The sequence below is a fragment of the Anser anser genome (assembly GCF_964211835.1).
Source record: "Anser anser genome assembly, chromosome: 11".
Taxonomy (NCBI): Eukaryota; Metazoa; Chordata; class Aves; order Anseriformes; family Anatidae; genus Anser; species Anser anser.
The window spans coordinates 15,204,891-15,223,867 of NC_139732.1; the positions used below are offsets into that span (position 1 = coordinate 15,204,891).

The 18,977-nt window shown below is 38.4% G+C and overlaps 1 protein-coding gene across 1 annotated transcript in view; it reads left to right on the forward strand.

Moving 5' to 3' along the window:
- The first annotated feature begins 17,351 nt into the window (after positions 1–17,351).
- The window catches only part of CDH11 (cadherin 11), a 464,785-nt gene continuing 463,159 nt past the window's right edge, over positions 17,352–18,977 (forward strand). Inside the window, exon 1 of the mRNA XM_083794688.1 lies at positions 17,352–17,415. The gene's annotated coding sequence lies outside the window, so the exon portion shown is untranslated. The remainder of the gene's footprint in view (positions 17,416–18,977) is intronic.

An 18,977-nucleotide genomic window follows, 5' to 3' on the forward strand; every position in this document is an offset into this window, starting at 1 on the left:
TTATTCGCATTTTATTAGGAAATCCTTCCTAAACGCATATGCTTCATTTCGTGGTTAAGGGCACGTTCTGCAAAAAAAGTGGATTATTTAGTTAAATACTGGGTTTGGGGGTTCTTCTAACAAAGAGGAGGAACATATAAAGTGTCAAATGTTATAGTGGGTTTACAACAACCTTGATCTTTGTCCCACATGTACTTCTGGGCAAAATTAATGAGACTTAAACACCCTGATTTTTATTAGTTCCCCCTTCATTTTGATAACAGCATACAGTGGTTTGTGTCAGCTGAGTGGTGCAATTCTGTGTCTCAGGAAAGAGGAGCTAGCCTCGTAAGCAAGTATAGAGAGTGCCCAGCAGGCTCCAGGGAGTGAAGGCACGTTCAGGCACATGAACAAATGTGTCCCATCTGACACATGTGCAATGAGTAGGAGAGGCAAGGAGAAATAGGCCATGCTTACAGAGAAATTCATTTTCCCCAACCCACCTGTGTTTAATCTGAGGAAAACGTATCTCCTTTGCTTTATGCAAAACAAGTTCTTATGCTGGCAACTAGTAGGGCACAATGGTGGCCTTAGGCTGATCCTGGTGGTGTTTTTTCTTCCTGCTTAGACCAGCTGGAAGATTCAATGCATTTCCTCAGTATTCAGACATGACAATCCCTAGTAATTAGCTGTCCCAGAGCTAGATTATTAGTAAGCTATAAAAAAGTCTGTAATTTCCATCAACAAATACAGTTTCCAGTCATTATAGTCTGCAAGAATAGCATCAATTTATTTGAGGTTTTCCTCTCCTAAGCATTGGTACGAAGAATTATTCCCATATGAATTCAGAACGATGATTAGAAAGAGACTTTTTCAAGATGGCTTTAAAATGAAGCAGCCAGACATAAGAATGTAAATCATGTTCTATGGGAGGAAAAAAAAATAGATCAGGCTAAGAATGCAAATCATATTCAAGGGAAAAATTCAGATCAATATTAGAATCTGCCTTGTGTGACTGCAGTAGCATAAAATTATTTGCTGAGCTGCCTGTAAAAATGACAGTAGAGAGAAAAAAATATTTTCAAGCAAAAGATGGCCTGCTGATAATTTGGCACAATTAAGCTAAATCGTTACCCAAACTGGGGGTAAAATACTATATGAAAGCAGATGCAGAATACTTGTGGAAAATGTCAGGTACATTCTTATTTCATGGTTACAGTGAGATAGGTTATGAGGTGTTGGAGAGGTGGGGAAAACTACTTCACTGGTATTAAGTTTCTGGCAATGGAAACCTGATTCTCAAATGTTCAATGAGGAAACAAGTCAATGATCTCATATTTCCGAGGTAGTGTCTGTTTTCAAAGGAGGGATCCCAAACTTTGATAGGTGTATTCTGGGGAAAGTTTATTTTGGAAAGATTTTCATTATGATTTTCAACATTGCCTAGAATTATTAAGTATTTTGTGGGAGGAACATTTAGAAGAAGAGATACTAAAATAAAAGCAAAACAAATAAGCTGGCTACTTGAGTTTTCTGTCTGAAACAGAGTTGACTGACTTCAGGCTTCACGGAATTCTTCTCAGCCTCTACTTTGTGCAGATCCTAAATGGTTTCCTAGACTTCAGAGGTGGAGAATCCTACAAGTCTGAGGCCCTTAGCTAAACCATTTCCTTGATGATCGTGGTGTTATCTATTTTTGAATTCAATATCAGACACCAGATCATGGAAGTCCCAGTTCAAGATTTCAGGTTCAGGTTCTTTGTTTTAGAGCTGGGCTCTGACCTCCTTCAGTTACTTGCACAACAGAATCTGTCTGGATGGGTAAGTCCCCCTCATTCTGAAGCAAAACATGTGACGGTTCATTCTGAACTTGTAAGTTTGCTGTGTTTGAGATAGTGCTGTGAAACATTTGCTGAATCAGTATCTTCTTAGCACCTAGTTACAAGTTTTTATGAAAATTTAGCAGCAAACAGCAATAGGATCTGCTCAGTTCAGGTAGTTTTGAAAGTTGCAGGGTTTCAAATAGGAGATGAGATTTTCAACATACCTGTTTAAGATGTATTAGAAATGCTGTTTAAAATTAGAAGCATTATGTGAATAGAGTGATGTGAATAGAGTTAAAGAAATAATTTGTTTAGTAATGTAAATGGCAAAAGAATTTTCTTCACTGATGACTAGTGAAAAGTCATGGTCACGTGAGCAGGCTACGCTGAGTTAATGAGTGTAGGTCCTGCTTATACAAATTAAGGTGCACACCTGAATTAAGAAACATGATTTCCAATTTCTCTTCCATGGAAAACATTCAGATCCATTGTTTAATAGATCATACGACAAAACTAAGTAGCAGGAACTTCAATGCTTTGACTATTGCGTAAAGAGTAGGGTGAGTCAAAAACATATTTTGTTGAGCAAAGGATGTGCTTTGCAATGATTTTCATGCTTTATATGTAATACATGAAGCCCTGAGCTGTAGTACAAGGGGAGGGAAATTAAGAATGTCTAGCACTTCTGCAACTCTATGCTACAGATGAATGATCACCAAGGCTGGGCCTACAAATTTGCCTGAGCAGTTACTTAAAACTTCAACTATAGGTTTAGAATTAAAAACGTATTGTTTAAAAGCTGATTTTGCTTCATAGCCCATTGCCACTCTTTTTCCTTGTTTACTTGGAGGCTGATGCATTTAGAAATTTCTGACTATGGCTTATGCAGGGCATGGTGGAAGAGTGGTAGGGGACACGGAGAGCCCCATATCCTGTGTTTGCTTTCCAGACCTTTTCTCTTAGAAGGCAGACAGGCACAAATGAGCGTAACTGAGAAAGTGACATATTCACAGGATGTTAGATATAACCATGGGCTCAGGATGTAAGATGCATAGGAAGGATGTGGCTGTCTAGGGCTGGTCTTCACACCTATCCTTCAGAGAATCATAAAGATTGCCTCAAACAAACATTGTTTAATTTCTTTATATTGAAAATAAAGACTGCAGTGGACTTTTGGATGAATGAACCTAGGGAGAGCTGATAGGTGATTTTGTTTAAATTCTTTTGATTGCAGCAGAAATCAAATTTATTTTGCTTGAGGGTGACTTACAAAGTAAAGCACATTAAATCACTCTGCTTCCAAGGGAGGGTGAAGCAGCAGATGTATATCCATGCTGGAGAGGTGAGATGTCTGCTACATGCTCATTACACATATTTATGTCTCAGCTGCAAACTGAAAAGTATTCATTTTATATATTTTAAAAGTGTTTCCAGGTATGCCTTTAGCTTTTCAGTTAAGTCTCGGCTTGTACAAACTGCAAATTCCCTTTATGCCTGCTATACTGTTTAATTTTTCACCTGTCAAGAAGTTGTGGGAGTTTCACTGCAAGACAGTAGCATAGAGATGGCAGAATGCAACCAAGCATACTGAGGTGTACACTTTCTGTGATAACGGCACAAATAGTGACTGTCAGGTCTTTACAGCACGAGTCCGGGAAAGTGTCTGATCTGGTTCTGTGTAAATTAAGAACATCTTTGTAGGTTCACATTTTATATAAATGTTGTAGGGCTCATTGGCTTGTGTTGTGTTGTCTTGTTCTGTGGCTGTTAGTCTCCTTCAGACCTTTAACATGAGATAGCTGCCCTACAGTCTGCATCTTCACCTCGAGGAAAGTTTTGCTTTAGATTAGTGGTGCTGGTACAGAAAGGATGGGAACCACCTTCTTTGGGCCAAATTTGCCTTAGGTCTCTTGACTGGGATACAATAGCATTTTTTAAGCAGTATGGGAAGGAAGGAGAATAGGGGCAGCAATGCTGAATTTCTGACTCAGTATACTTTGCTCAGTAGTGAAAATGCTGGTGTGGACACCCAGGAGGAACCGAACCTTTTCAAATGCAGAGAAGGAGCTCTGAGCTCTTTTTGCTGTGTATTTACAGCAACAAATACATTTAGCAAAAATGGGAAGGTGCACGACCTGGCAGTAGATAAGGGAGAAACAAAGGCTTCTTTCAGCTTATTTAACAGTATTGAACTTTCAAGAGGTTTTAATTCCTAATGAGAAGTAACAACTTTTACAATTCTCTAGAAAATTGAATATTCACTCCTGTAAAACAAAATTTATTTATTTCAGCTATTTGATTTTTTGTTTTAAACAAAAGATACAATAAAATTAATAGCATGATTTATAATATACACCTAGATCACCAAATTATAGTTGTTTTTTCTGCTGGAGAAGAAACGTTTTTACTGAAAAGTGTCACAGATTTCAATGTCTCAGGCTGTTTCCTGTTGACGGTGTGTGAAGATGAAAGTGATACCTGCACACTTGCACTGTTGATGATAGTGTCAGCTGGCGGTAAAACTGACCCATCTGTGCACATTCATTGTATGTGCAAATATAAGCGCTGTAGTTGGCTCTTAAATAGCTAATATTATTTGTATGGTCTGATACCATCCTGGTCCATGCTGATTAACATATTATGTGATAACCTGATGTCCTTTCCCAGCTGTCTTTGAGTGGATGAAGCCACTGAAGATAACCTGGAATTTTGTTTCGTTTTTCTGTACTGTGGCAATGAAAGGAATCATGAAAACATATCCAGTGGTGATAAAGAAAAATATTAGAAGATTCCAGTCAAATTAGTGGTAGAGCATCTGCAGGCATATAGCAACTGCTTTCTGTCAGTGGAAGGGAGACTTAGGTTTTATAAAAAGTCTCTGATGCCTCTGAAATTTGTAATTTTTCTGCATTCTTTTCTCAGTCTGGGGTAAGTCAGGTCTTCTTTCAATGAAGTATCAGACTACAGTCTATAAGGCTTAGATAAATAAGAAGAGATGAGAACCCAGAGTCTGTAATATCTTTTTGGCTAATTTTCTGTACGTATTCAGAGCAGTAAGATTAAAACTCTGAGAATGCAGGTAAATCTCACGATCTTAGCCTTAGGTTATTTGAAATCAAGGACTCCCCATTTCTTTACTAGGAGTACTGTGTAATGTATTTACAGATGAGGTGTTGCTTTGAAGTCGGGAGCTTGTCTTTGATCAAAAGCATACAGCTTCCCTCATGTCTCTCAGAAAGAGACAGTAGTTATATTGCAGTGGTGTGGGCTTTTTTAATGTTTTGGACAGCAAAAATGACATTTACATGAAACAGTAATACTGGGAATGCATGAGATAAGACAATTTCAGCTATGAGTTGAGAGAGTCTCTCTAGCAGACTTCAAATCAAGCAGAAGTAATAGCATGTCATACTCACTTTGCCTCCCTTACCTGCTGGTAATTAAAGTACTGATAAAGGAGGTCTGTCAACATTAATATGATGAAAAGTAAAACATATGTTTAAAATTTTCTAGATGAAAGTACTGTTAATCAGAATTACAGGAAAAAAAAGGTTTTGAGTAAATGCTCTTAATTCACCATGCTTGTTTAAGAAGTGTCAATATACTACAGTAGAGCTTTTTAATCCACAAAAGGAAAGAGCACATAGACTGACAAGGCAAGGTTGGTTTGGGTTTTTTGTTGTTGTTTCTTTGTTTATTTTGTTCCTGAGGATGAAGAAGGCACTGTACAATTAAAAGGAAAAACTCTTGAGTACTGGCATGCTTAGTCTTTGCAGTCACTCAGGGCACTGGGTTTATCAGGCCTGTGTATTCAGATCAATAGTAATACTTTCCTGGTGTTTTTGTATTGACTTGCCATGGATCGGTGTATGATTTTTAAAATGTAAACATGAATATGTCTATCCTAGGGGAAAAAATAGGACTGAGGAAGGAAGAATAATACGATGCATACACACAGCAAGGAAACAGCATTGAAGCATCTCTGTAAATATTTCTTTTAATAAAGAGTTTCTGGTTTATTGTATAACATGTAGTAGACTTGAATGTTGTGGATGGATTAAGCATTGCAGCTGCTCTTTATGCTCTTTATCCATAGATAAGTAGTGTTTTCTTGGCTAACAGTGGAAATAAGTAGCTCTGTTATTTGTTTATTCGTTGTCTTTTTTTTTTTGGGGGGGTGGGGGTGGGGGGTGGCACATTAATGTAGCGTGGACATTCTTTTTAAAATGATTCTTAGAGGTAACCGAAATTCCTTTACTGAAATCTGATGGCAGAGCTATCAAACACATGTGCGTAGCACAAACCACATTTTTACACAGGTACTGCCTTATTCAGGTATTGTGACTCTTTGAGCATTGCTATGAAGTGTCTCTGAAATGCTTGCTTAGCTAGAAGAGGGGTATTAGGAAGCTATTTACTTTGTTTGCATCAGTCTCTTAATGTCACCTAGTAGCTCTAAATAAGCAAAACTAGTGCCATGAGGCTTGCTAGATGTTCATTGATAAATGGTAATACTAGAGAATACTTGTTGCCATCAAGAACAAGTGGGTTCGGACATCTGCATTATGGCAATTTTGTTCCCCCTTCAAGGAAATTAAGTGCTGCTTTTGGAAGATAAGTGAGAATTTCAATCTCAACCGGTGTCACTGCCAGCTTTATAGTTTGTTTGGTCTAAGCTTAGGTTCCCTCCCATATGAGCTTGCCTCCTGTACAGATTCTAGCCTGCAGAGAAAGAAGGACAAAGAATTATGACCCATGCACATTTCTGTATGATTACTTTAACTAGAAGAAAACTAAAAAAAAAAAACAACAAACATTTTCTTTTTAATGTATTTTTTTGACAATTTAGTATTCTTAGAATACTGAAACCAAATGAAAAATAGGATGCCCACCCAACCAAACGATGGTTTGTTGAAAAAGGCAAAGTAATACAAATTACTGGTGGAAAAGTGCAGGCAAATAAGAGAATGAAGTATAGCTACTTAAATTTCTGGGGAAAAAAAGGCTTTGGTATTGCAAAGAGTGTTTAGATCCTGTCTTTCCATTACTGCATTGTGCTGAGAGGGATTTTGTAAAGCAGATTTCTGTTGGTGAAATTTCTGTAGCAGAAGAGGGCTATATTTCCATAGTAATGGGTGAGCCTGATGTCTTATACAAAGCTGCAAAACTAGAATTTTATGCATTAAGTAATTCTTAGCCTTAAAACAAAATTAGAGAAAAGAGCTTAAATTTAACTTCAGTAAGGAAAGGAGCTATAAATTACTTTGAAAGGTGACCTTTGTCCCTGAAACAGCATTTGTGCAATCTGTAAATCAATATTCCAGCTGAACTTTGCACAGATGGGGATGTCTGTCTGGAGCTAGGAAGCACAGCTGTGAAAGAGGGTAGAGTTGGAAAGAGAGAGCATAGCCTGATCTGAGATATACCAGCAATACTTTTTGTGTTGCTCTGGCCATTCTCCTTTTTGCTTGCTTGCTAGTGCTACCAGCAGTCTTCTGTTGAGTATTTCTTCCTCAGACTCTCCACCTTCTCCCCAGGATCTCCATTTCCAATAATTTGTGTTCACCTTGTGAATTTTTGTCTTTATATCCTCTTAGTGTGCTACAATAGCTCCATATAAATAAATCAAAGGAAAAGTAAGTTTTCGTTTTTACTCTGATAGGCAGTACTAACAAGATACTTTTTTTTTTTTGGCCTTTTCCAGTGCTTTGCCTATCTTTTAAATTTCTGAATGTTAATTACCTGTTGGTCTAGGTCTGAGTTATACCCAGCATAAGGGAGCGCTGATCTTTGTTAATCTGTATACAATACATGTACTATTATATTTTAATTTAGTTTTAGTGGGGGGTTGATCATCTTGAATTCAGAACTGAATAAGTATAATTCCCAACTGTAAGTGGAAATAAATAACAAAGAGAAAATACTAAATAATCTGAAATATAAAATTGTTCTTCCATTCTACACCATAGATTTCCCTTGAGGAAAATAGGAAATGAGACATCAGTAATGTGAAAAATGAAGATGCAATTAAAAAACCTGGGAGTGTAAGGTCTCAGAAATAACAGAGTGCTTTTGGACCTTCAGAGTGCGCTGCATAAGCAGAGCACACAAACTTTCCCTCCAAAGTTGTGTTCACCTCTACAACTTTGTCATAACAGTTCACAGCTAAGAGAAATAGCTTTTGATATTTTCCTTTTCCACATCAGTCCTCTGTCTTTGTTTTTCTTCAGATGCTGATTTCTTTATGCTTCTGGTGCCCTGAGAAGTGTAGAAGTGTGTGATGTGAAAATAAAACCTTGGAAGTATTTTAACAAAGCAGCTTTGTTGTCTCACAAACTTCCCAAATATATGGGAATATATACAATGAAATTACTTTCTTTGTGTTATTAATAATGTTACCAACTGAATAACATGATGCTTTATAACTTTATAAGCATCTTCCAAAATTAATATTGGATTCAGAATTGTATAAAAATCAGTATAAATCTGTGCCAATTCAATACAGACATATATGCCAAATTATTTCTTATTTACACCAGTGTAATTCCTTCTGTAATTTATCATGAAATTTATCTCAGCCTCCTGTTAGTCCTATAACGAAAATCATCTAAGGTCTGTCAGAACTGTGGAAAGGTGTGTGTATACGTCCATCCATCTTTATATAACATTTTTTAAAAGCCAATCCAAATACTCGTCACTTCAGATGTCACTTAACCATTCTTTGCAATTACCAATGGGTAATTCTGTAACTGTTTAAAGAATGCACATCTGCATGACAGCAAGGCTTGGGCTTATCTATTGAGGGCTGGTTATTTGTTCTGTGTGTCATGTTTTTAAGTATGAGATATAAAGCAATTTTAAATGTGAAAAGTTTTGGAAAAGAGACACTGTGCGCTTACATGCAATAGGATTAGATTTATTTCATGGAATTTCCAGCAAGTGCACTGTTACAAGATGCATGCTGGAGGATGCTAGTGACCTACACACACCTTGAAAATTAGTACAAGGTAAATTAGCAGAGAGTCACGGAATTTGCCCATGGCATTCTTTTTGAGGTCTTTAGAGAATTAATAAAAAGGTGTTCAGTGTAGATGATTTTTGTATAACATGCAAAGTCAGTCAGCATTGTTCAGTTAAAAATCCAGGGTATCACAGACATGTACTTTGTTCATGTCTATAGGCAATCTGAAAAATTGCTGTTTTTTATAAAATAAATAAAGCTCACTTGCTATTTAAATGCATTTCTTTATTTGATTTTGTATTTCAGAATCCTGAAGGTTTAAGAAGAACCAATGTTTTGGCCCTCAGGCATTTCCCTTTTCTGCTTAGGAGTGCCTACTGCCAATGCTGACTTGGTTACAAATGTGAAAGCACCGTTTGTATGAATACCACAGATGCTCTTATTTCTGAGGAATGAGAAGTGATTCTATGGCGAATTCTCATGATGCTGATTTTTAAAACAGATCAAACATGGAAACAGCAGGGGAAAAAATCAAAGATGTCTTTCCTATTTAATACAGACTCTTGGATGGAGTAACCATCCAGAATTAGATTTCAGAAGTATGATCCCTTTTCTTTGCAGAATGAAACACTATAGACTTACTGTACCAGGGGAGAAAGCAGGCTCTCTCCTAGTGCATGCTCTGTTACATAAAGTGCTCAGACAAGCTGATTAATCTATGGGAGTTGGTAATCATTTGACTCTGGATATTTTGTTCAAATGTTTTTTTCAGTGATTCATGAAGCTCTTATCAGAATTCAAAAAGCACTTCACGAATCAACTAGGAGCGTAAAAAAAAAATTATCAGTAATGAGCTCATTTCCATAGAAATAGGACTAGGCTCACTGGTGGGTCAAACTGTTTTCTGCACTTCCACTTTCCAGTATTTTCCTCAATTCTTCTCCCTTTATTTCATGCATCATTATCTTCCGTTTTTTGTATATCCCAACCATACCATTTGGCTTTTTGTTCTCTAACCAGCAACTGTCACTTCGAAGTATTTCAAAATGGTGGTTAAAAAATGGTCCTCCGTATTTCACTCAAGAAATTTCAGATTTTTTTGTCATTTTGAAAGCCACTATTCAAGACCGTTTCCTCAACAAATTGCAAACCATAGTTTGAAGGAGTATTAAGCAAAAATTTATAATGCCTCTCAATTTCCGCTGGATTAGCAAAGTGTTTTAATGATATTGCATTTGTATTCTTTCAGTTTTCTTTCATGAAACATCAAAGAAGCAACACAGAATGCAGCTTTCATGTTCCAGACATACCACAATACTTCAGTGTTTTCCATTCCTTCAGATTCACTGCTAACCAAGATGAAAGCTGAGGTCTTGTGAGCAAAACCTAAGCCATCTGAAAAGAAATGGTGTCCCTTTGAGGTTCTCGGTGCGTTGGAAAGAGGGAATTGCTTACAGGTTTGCTGTATTGCACCACACAGCTTTTATATGTAAGCACTTGCATGTATACCACAGCTAAGACTTGTTTTGGCAGGTTCCAGAGAAGGAACATTCTGGTCATGTTCGACAGGCTGGTGTAGAACGTCACACAATGGTGCTGGAGATGTTTCATGGATTGTCTTCCAGGAGATGAAGAAGGAACAAGAAAGAAAATTCTTAGGGCTTGAAATCATCACCTGCATGAAAGAAAAACCCAACAAAGAACTGAAAAGGTTTGGACTGAAATATTTACTAAGCTGTATATACAAAATATACATACGCTTATGAATTATACGTATATGAACTGTGTGTAATTGTAAGCCAAGGTACAGATGTTGATGTTAATGCAATATCCAGATATGTATATTTCAGTGCACGGTATGAATACAAATCACTCATATTCACATATGTAATGGAAAAAGAAGCTGTTCTCTGTAGCTCTACAACATCATACAATAGAAAACATTGTGATCTTGGAAAAAAGAATCGTTAGAATAGGAAATTAATATCAAGATCCATTATGTAAAGTAAAATATCTTCAGAAAGTATGCCACTGGAAAGGTCTTTTTTATGCCTTTTTCTAAGTTGCACCAGGTAAGTCCACATCCAAATCAGAAAATGAAACCAGTTCTGCCTGCACTAGAGCTGTTGATCTGCTGGGATGAATACCGTTGGGTTACATTGTGAGTAAGGAAAGAAAGAAAATGTATTGCTGATGAAACTTCATTGATCTCAGTCCTGAAGCAGGTAGGAATTGTATGCCAAAAGAAGTGGCTGCAAAGACAAAAACTAAAACTAGTTCTGCAAATACACTCTTTACCAAATATGGTGGAAGTGCAACCAGAAATTCTCATAGAGCAGAGACATGCCACAAAGTGCTGGTAAAGCATACAAAGGTTTGTTTCCTTTTCAGGAGACATAGCATTTTCTAAGTGAATACTAGAAGTGGCATAGTATAAGGCAGCCACTACATCCCTTCAGGGAAGAAAAGTTTCATATTCTTTCCTTTCATTTTTACGATACATAAGTGTATAGGAAATTAAAATTTGGTCTAGTGTCCCCTGTATCACATTTTCTATGAGAGCAACACTACTGGGACCAATATGCATATTTTAACACTAGGCAAAAGTGCAAATGGCTTTAAAAAGCAATTAGACAAAAGCATGGAGCATAAGGTCATTAATGACTGTTAGATAAAATGGACAGGGTAAAACAATAGGTTTAATCCTTTCTAACTAGTGGTTGCTGGAAGCTGCCTTCTCTGGAAAGTATGTCAGGAAAGTGTCACACTGTTTGAGCCCCATTTCTCACACTCTTTCTTGATGTAGCTGTAGTATAATGCTGCTGGAGAAAGGAGGTTAGCTAGACAGTGCTGGTCTCCACCACCATGGCAGACCTTGTGTATGTAGGAAGAGATACACGTACTGCATCCTTACTGCTTCATGGGGCGTGGCAGGATCACGATTCCAAAGTCCCCCCAGGAAATGCAATGTTTTTATATTTGATTCATACTAAGGAGCTGCTAGCTTGTATTTCAGGATTTACATAATGAAAGCAAGTAAACCTTTGCTGGAAAAGAATAAGAAATCTTACAATGTAAGTCGTGAGAGCAGGCTCTCACCTAGTCACATATAAGAAAATTCCGCTCTCTTTCTCACAATAAGTGGTACTTTGTTTTGTGAGCAGTGGTGTTTAAAGCCATAGTGGTGTGTGTGAAATAGATTGAAAATGAGCACATGCAACAGATAGGGAAATCTACTAGAGAATACAGAAATTGCGATGATAGCTTGGATGTGATTGATTGTGATGATAGCAGGAAATACCTGCTCCCTTTAAAGTGTCTTAAGTAGAGATGATAGTAAAGATGTACTAGTCTTTATGAGAGGGAGGTTTTTCTTTTGTCTTTTAGAAAGTACAGTTGAGCAGGTACAGGACATAAGCTAATGGGAAATGGCTACAAAGTCCAAGCCAAATGATTAACTTTGTTCTTGTTTGTTTATATTATACCTCTTGAGGAAAATTCTGTCAAGGCGAGGAATCATGCAGGCTTGCTGTAGTTCTTCCAGGCTCTTCCCTACTGCATGTTATTCTGGGCTTTGTAAAAGAAATCAGGAACTCTCCTGTTAAAACTTTTCAGTGACTAGTTTTCTGGTTTATTGTTAGCTGATTTTTCTGACACTGATCTGTAATGCTGTTCTTCTGTGGAGGAATTACTGAGGATGCCTTACTGAGCGCAGATGAAGGAAAGTTTCCTTAGCAACAGGAGTAACATGGAATGCTGAAAAGCTCTCTGGTGACTCTCCTTCTCTCTGTACAACACAAAAGACTTTTTTTTTTTTTAAAAACATTATAAAGACTCAGATACACAACCTGACAATTGTACCTGCTCAAATTTTTTCAAGCAAATGAAGTTAAAAAAAGTAGTAATCCTTCAGGCATCGTTCAAGTAATTCTCTTAGTATGTCCAATTCCTTCCTTAATTAATTTGCAAAAGCCTATTAGCATATAGGAAAAAACAAAAATAAAACAAACAACAAAAGAAAAAAAACCATGATTTAGCCTAACCTGTATCCAAGGAAACCTGTATACTTAACAACCAAGATAATACTTTGCACCTCTGCAGCTCTTGCCTAGCCACAGTTTACCAACCTGGAGGACTTTAAGGCCAGATATTAAATGCATTTAGACATCTACAGATGTAGATAGGTGTCTAGAGAGTTTTTGAAAAGTAATTTCAATAATCCATCAGTTATCTGTTAGCTCCCTTACGAGAGACAACAAAATATTGTTTCTAGTGGTAATGATGTAGATCAGAGGGGGAAAAAAATACAACCCACAAAAACAATAAAGCTCTGAAAGAGTTAAGAGAGAATCCAACCTTCTGGTTCCTACCACTGTGCTTTAATGACTATCTAATGTTCCCTGCAAAGCAAGGCTGGGTAATTAATGCAATTTAGGAAAGAGAAGAACATTTTGTTTGAAGCGTACACCTGAGCAGTAAGACATCATCTAGCTTTTGTCCTACAGAGGCAGCTCACCTTCAAACTGCACTCTAGCTCAATTCCCTCTGTTAGCCACCATGATCTCTTCTTCACTCAGCTCTCCACTATCGTGGCAGGGAACAAATACTGAACTACAACAAACCTTGTGGGGCAACAACTCTACTTGTTGGCAATAACTAGCAGCCACATCTTAGCTCTTTTCATAACTGACTCCAGCTCCATCTTTATAGTATTTGGAGGGTTTGGTTTCACTTTTCCAGTCAGATATGACTGCCCTCTATAAATAATACTCTCTTAGCCCTAGATTTGCTAAAGCTAAGCATGCCAAAGGTTTTATTTTCTACAATAGCTCCTCCATCATTCTGGTATTCCTTGTCTCTGCTTATTTTGGTTTGAATTCATCTTTCTAGAACATGGGGTTAAAGTGCATTAGAACTCCAGTACAAAACAAAATAATTGGTTTTAGGTCTTCAAAAAGTAACTTTTGCTCCTTCTCAAATGCAAGCTAGCCAGAAATTTCTGCATATCCAGTACCAGAACTATTGGAAATAAATGCTTGGTATTAGGTCCAGCGGAATGAATTGTTTTCTTTGTATTACCCCTTGAAAAGGAGTTTTAGTCTTAAAATCTTGTTGGCTTTTTTTTTTTCTTCTTTTTCCCCATTTCCTGCTTTTTGGTAGCATAGACAACAAGTTATATTACAGAAAAAGAGCAGATTATTAAGATAAAGCCAACAGAATTCAGTGTGGCAAAGCAGTGTTGCTAGCTGGGGATGAGAAATCAGTTATGTTACTCTGGTAGCACTATTATTTCACTGATTCTCAACTGGAAAGTGACAGTTAAAATTTATCTCCAAGGCTCAAAATAGATAAAATATCTAGTACTGGAACATAACTGGAAATCAGCGGGCGTACTGGTCAATGACAAAAATTAACAGGGAAAAAAAAGAATTTTTTTTGGTGTGAAATCTTTATACCATGGTTATTCCCAATGCCAGCTTACATTTCCTAGGGACAATGTTTAAAAGCATTTAAAACAAGCAAGTATCACTCATTACGTTTTTTTGCAGGGTATACGTTTAATTGTACTTTTCACTGTGCAATAATAAAATGGCATAACAGGAACATCATTATGGTCAGAAGAGATTTAATTGTAATGCAAGTTTAATTGCCATGAATGACTTACAACCATATTATTAACAATACAATGCATTTGATATTTTTACATGTTTGCAGGGTGCAACATTGAAATATATTTTCCAGTAGCTGACAAACTAAATTATGGTTCAGAGAACATAAAAAGCTATTGTATCCCATTGTTAGGTGATCAACATCGAGATATATAAACCACTGCAATGGAGCATTAGAGTGTTTTACATTGTATCTCTCATGACAAGATGACATTTTCCACCTGTTAAGAAAAAAAAGACACAACAGAGGATTGCACACCTGCTAAATCTCAGATAAAGAATAAAAGAATGACACCATCATGGTTAGGATTTCATCTTGTAGACCTGGGTTTTTTGTTTAGACGCTGTGTGTGTGTGCATGTTTGGCAGCATTCTGTAGCTACTTCCTGCTGGTGTTTTGGATGTGCTGGCCATTTAAAGCAAGAGATAAACACCCTGGGATAGTGGTTTTGAAGACTGATAAATCAGGCCTGGGGATATAATGGAGCTCCATTTATATATAAAGTGAAAAAGTTGAAAAGAACAGGGTTTGCTGGTAGTTTCTGGGTTTTCAGCAAGTCCCTTGTCCTGACACATTCTGTGCTGAAATCCTCCTGGCTGTGCACATGCCTTGTCGTGTGATGCAGCAATAGAGATTTCTCTTGTGTGCACCAAGGAACTGAGCCATGTGAATTCATCCCAACACGTAGCTTATGCTGGGGTACTAGTTGTGGTGCACAGTAAACAGTGTGTTTGCTCAAACATTTCTTATCAAATATCTGAAGTTGGAAAATGGGAGCGCTGTGCAACCCAGTCTTCTGAGGAGATCTAAGAAAATGCTCCCTGAGGAGAAGCAGAATTTACCAGAATGGTGCAGAGAGCTTTGGAAATAAAATACAACACCACAGGCATATCAGATCTGATGCAGTTCTCTAGAAAGTGCATGAATGAAATTTCCTGGGCTGAAAACTCTGTTTTGACATATCAAAAGTGAATCACACGTTAATACCTCATGCGCTTACCTGGCTCCATAACTCATCATCTATAGTTAGCCGTAATCCTGTGCCATACACAGTATTTTGTTTAGGCTCAGCACATTTTTCACCTCTTTCAATCTGTTTATTCTATGTACCACAATGCTGTCACTAGCTCCTGAAAGTATCCGCTACTGTGTGATTGCATAATACCAACTTTATTTGTTTCAGATGTGCTGAGCCCCCATCAGGGCTATAGGAGCAGCTGCCTGTGTCAAAGCTTGTGAAAACATGCTACATTCACCGTTGTTCCTACTGCCAGATTACATTGATAGGAATGGCTCAGGGATGCTCTGCTCTGAAAATGCAGACTTCTGGACTGAGAGCGATTCTCCACTGGCTACTAGCAATGTGCTGTCTGTCTTACGTATACGAACAGTTCAGAATACACTACCTGTAAGTAACCAACTATGTGCTAGCATATACACTAGCTTATTATTATTTTTTATTTGACTGGTATGCTGTAGACAGGAGCATGTATTAGTTGGAGCATGTTTCTCCTGATTTGAGAGTCAAAATTATTTCACCAAAAGACTACAGGTTGAGAGTGGATGATGGCATCCATGGAACTGTTTGAAATTTGGCAAATAATTTGACTAAATTAAAATGAAAGTCAGTCCTCTAAATATTGTAATGTCTTTAACACTTAAGTTTTTGGAATTCATAATAAAAGCGAAAGAGCATACTGGTGTTATTTGTACAGTCCTGCAGGAGTGTTGGGGTGGTTGGGAAGTCCCTGAGGCCGCAAAGGTTCCAGGTCCGTCCCCTCCTGCAGGAGATACCGACAGCCTTGTGAGAAGGACCATGACTCTCGAGCAGCTCCAAGGCCCTCTCTTCAGACTGGTGGGTTGGATTTTTCACCTCAAATGTTGGTGCAGGGTTTTATTTGATCAAGGGACAATGGAGTAAGCCCCTTTACCCTGAGGATGAGGGCAAGCACCTGGGGAACCAGGTGGTTTGTTGTATTGCCTGCTTCACTCCCGTCTCAGAGCTCTCTGGAGGAGGGGGTTTTGCCGTGGCTGGGGTTTAACATAGAAGAGCCCAAGGAGAGGTGTTGGTCACCATGGGCATGGGGAAGGCCCCAGTCCAGCTGCTACCACCACCCCAGTATGGGAGCCAGGCAAGCCCCAGCTGGGCTTTGCTTCACACTACAAGTGCTGTGGGTGTGACAAAACCTGTTGTGTTTTGTATTAATGTTGTGTTTTGGTCAGCCTGGAGTCCCTCTTCCACATATAATAAAGCTGGGCTCACACCTCCACTCAAGTTCTTCTGATTTCAGCTTGCCATGACCTGTGTTATCTACCAGTTATGCAAAATTGGGTCCTTCCTAGAGGTCATGAGGCCTAGCTTACTGCACCTGTGGTGGCCCTTAAATGAAGGTATTTGCAGGTGCTCTTTGTCTTTGTACAGCCTCTGTTTTGTGCCCTGGCCTGTTGGCTGCCTGGGCTCTCCCTGTGCCTGTAGTGAGCCAGGCCTTGTTACTTAAGGGCCTGCTGGGGGGTGTCTGGGGTTGCTGTTGGCGTGGGCGCTGCTGCTGGCAATGTCAGCTTACCTGAAGGTAGGGAAAATGGGTTTTGTTCTTGCCTGAAGCTGGGATGGGAACTTGTAAACAAAAGCCTTCCTGTCAGTAGTAACTGCGCTCCTTGTCACTTCAGGTGTTAATTTAGATACGCGGCAGCAGTAGCTACATCAGGAGTGCTCTTCTAGAGAATATCTGGAGACACGGAGCAGGCCTGGATCTCTTTGTGTTTTATAACGCATGTTGTGATTCACTGTGCGTGCGCTGTGCCAGTCAATCAGCATGTCACCATAGCCCAGAAGCCTGTTTTCTTTTTTTTTTTATTTTATTTCCTTTTGCACTCCTTGATGGCTTTGTGTGCGTTCTGGACAGGAGGACAGACCCTGTCACGCTGCTGCCACTCGTGCTGCTTTCACTGTGCTAACCCCTCTTGTCTTCATGTCATTGTGTGGTGAGTGTTATTTATTAATTGTGTGGGGACCAGCAGTAAAATAGTTGTTTTCAAGTTGGAATACAGGGTGTGTTTTGGTTCATCATGCAGTGAAACTGATTCTCATCTGCCGTGTTCTTAAATCTCATTTTGTGCTTTCATATCCCATAGCCAACTACAGGTGATTCAGTTGCAACAAGAAATATGTACTCTTGTTAGTGTATTTCCAATAGTATTTAACTTTATGTAACACATACAAATAAAGCTCTTCAAAGAGGGGAGAATGAATATAGCACAGTACTGAGATAAAACACTCCTATATTTTGCCTTCCCTGAGGAAAAATAAGGGGTTGTTTCTGGAGCTGTGGTGCTTGTCTGAGTCAGCAGGGAGCCTGAAAGGTTTGTTTCAATGAACGTGAATGGCATGGAAACGGCTGGCAATTGCTGCCCACTAGTGATCAGAGAAATTTGTAGTTTCCAGACGTTCCTTACCAAGTTTTGGTGCATCTTGAACTAGTTTGGCTGGGAATGGAAGAAGAAAACCCAGGTAAGTGTTGCTGAATAGGGCATCTTAAAAAGCAGCTCTCTTTGGCGTTGGTTTTTTTTTTGGGCAGTTTCTGTGTCTATGGCGTGCACTCCTGGTGTGATTCTGGCAATGAAGCTTTTTGATAGTAGTCTGTAGGAATATTTCAGAGAGGTGCAGGAAGTGTTTCTTGCTTCTGAGCAAGAAGACTGAATTGCAGAAAAGGTCCCAGCCCCTCAGAAATGGGAAAGCAGAGCTTGGGACAATAGTTCCTGTTCTGTGAACAGTTTCTGACTGGTCCCCTGGACTCGAACTCCTGCTGCTAGCAGCAGAGTCCAGACTTTTTAGGTAGTCAAGAGTATACCATTCAAAGGCAGAAAGGGGAAACTTTAGGACTACTGTATGCCTTTTATAAGAAAATTTAAATTGTAGTTATGAAAAATGCTTTCTGTTTTTCATCAATAGTTTAAAATAATGTGCTGCTTTTAGAAATGAGTCGCCCATTTTGGAGCCAAATTATCTGCAGGTATCAACTTGTTTACTTTGGTGGAGAAGCACCAGCCTTGCTACTGATCTTTTAGTGTTTACTGCTATTTCAGAGTGTTTGCCCTCTGAAAAGCAAGAGGAGCGCTATCCCGCTCTTTCCTCTGGCATCTTAAAGATTTCAGTTGTATCCCTTTTTAACCTTCCTTTTCTCCAGTGAGTACAGTGGCTTTTTTATCTTGAGTTGAAAGAGTTTTTGCTTAGTGGAGTTCAATAAGGCTCATTTTTCTTCTAAGCTTACAAAACTCTTCTGTTTTCAATAATATATTAATTATTGTTAACACATCTCTAAAATTCAGCTTACATATGCTATTTTAAAACATTTGTTGTGTTACTAGCTGATGATAAGATAGCTTTCACTTTGAAAGCAGAATGTTTTTCTGGTGATTCAGGTTCCCAGTATGTATGAGGACATTCCTTTGATTTATTGTCATTGCTCCTCAAATACATTTAAAGTAGACTGTGTATGTCATTCCAGAAACTGCCGGTCTGAACTGTTGTTTATTTTTTTGAACTT